The sequence below is a fragment of the Calidris pugnax genome, unplaced genomic scaffold, assembly GCF_001431845.1.
Source record: "Calidris pugnax isolate Ruff unplaced genomic scaffold, ASM143184v1 scaffold38, whole genome shotgun sequence".
Classification (NCBI taxonomy): Eukaryota; Metazoa; Chordata; class Aves; order Charadriiformes; family Scolopacidae; genus Calidris; species Calidris pugnax.
This window is the reverse complement of record NW_015090995.1, coordinates 516,509-517,174: the sequence shown is the minus strand read 5'-3', so window position 1 is coordinate 517,174 and position 666 is coordinate 516,509.

Genomic DNA, 666 nt, shown 5'->3' with positions numbered 1-666 from the left:
GCCGGCCGGCGGCGGCGGGAGGCCGGCGCGCGTGCGCAGCGGGCGCCCAGGCGGCGTGTGCGCGCGCCTGTGGCAGCTCTGAGGGGGGAACCCTGAGGGGAGCCCTGAGGGGGAACGCGGTCCCTCAGCCCTCCCCGCCCGCTGAGGGGACGCGGGTCTCCCTTTCTCGCCGTCTCTCCGCAGTGTTGTGCCCTCAGGGAGGGGAAAGAATTGCTACCGGCCCCACTGACACCCCCCCTCCCCTTCCTTTCCTGGTTGGTGGTGCGGCCACTCATCATCCCTACCCCTTCCCGAGGCTGCTGAGGGGAGGAGGGGGCTTCCTGTGGGTGCTCCTGGCGGTTTTATCACTTTTGCAGGTGTGTTTCTGTCAGGTTTTTAGTAGAAACAGCCGGGGAAATGTTTTCTCCTCTTCCCCTCTCTCTTTTTTTTTTTTTTTTTTTTTTTTTGCTTATGCCCATGAATAGCACCATTATACTTGGCGGGGTCACTTTTCTGAGAAAGACTGACCACTTTTACTTTGTTTCACGAAAGACCAGTTCCTGACCGAGCGCAGACACTGAGGAAACGGATTGGAGTGGAAAGAGTCTAAAAATCTCTTTTCCTGCCCTGAATTCAAAATAGCGTTTCTCTTACTGGAAAAACAAACATAAGCTCATTTTGGGTGTC